Source organism: Propithecus coquereli, unplaced genomic scaffold, assembly GCF_000956105.1.
Source record: "Propithecus coquereli isolate 6110/MARCELLA unplaced genomic scaffold, Pcoq_1.0 Scaffold23, whole genome shotgun sequence".
NCBI lineage: Eukaryota > Metazoa > Chordata > Mammalia > Primates > Indriidae > Propithecus > Propithecus coquereli.
The window spans coordinates 1,968,908-1,969,949 of NW_012147841.1; positions in this window are offsets into that span (position 1 = coordinate 1,968,908).

A 1,042-nucleotide genomic window follows, 5' to 3' on the forward strand; every position below is an offset into this window, starting at 1 on the left:
AAAGTTATGTTAAGATTATTTTGCCCAGTTGTATTATAATCATGGAACTAGCCCACTCTGGGCCTACCCCATAGATAACAAAATATCGAGTTACCTTTGAGGTATAACCTAGCCAAAAACTGCAAGTCATGTAGCACAGGCATGCATAATAGAAAAAGCTTTGACCTCTAACAACAGCCAGAAACAATAATTCCTACCCTCAGAAACAAGAAGATCAGGACATGATCAGAATTTGAATGCTGTAACTCTTTCAGAAGCGAGAGGTCTGTAGACCTAAAAGATCTGTGGCTAAAATCTGCCTCAGCACATCTTTCCATAAGTGGTCAAATTTAAAGCCGTCCAATCATACCCTACCCAACCAACATTCTTAAATCCTTTCCTTTGCCCCCTGAGCCCATAAATTTGTACCAGACCTCAAACTGGGGAGACAAATTTGAGCCTGCTTCTGTCTCCTTGCTGACGGGTTTTGCAATAGAAGCCTGTCTTTTCTCAAAAGTCGGCGCCATAGTTATTGGCGTCTGTGTGCAGCAGGAAGTAAGCCTAATTGCTCAATAACAATATTTTATATTAAGATTAACATACCAAATAATACCTCCAAAGTCACCACACTCTGTGAAATTACTAAAGTGGAAATATAGGTGAGAAAATCAAGCTGTAAAATTATATTTTTATCTGAGGCCTTGGTCTCAAATTCCAATATGAAACTCTAATAACCGGGTGGATTAGTATAGAAGACTCACATTGCTTTCTAGGTATCTTATGAATGCTCAACCCAGAGCAAGTGGAAAAGAGTATCAATATTAAATATTGAGATTTAGAAAATATGACTAAGTATATAGAGCTCATTCAAGCACAAGCTTGAGAATGGCCACACAGGAAAGCACTGACCCCAGACGAACAAGTTCAATGTTTCCAGCGTGGAGGAGTTAAGGTTTCACTTACATAGGCAGAGATAGAAAAGTTCCAGCAGGATTGCAATATTTTCCATACAAGAACAGGTATATACGAGGGGGGAGGATAGGATGGGTATATATACATCTAA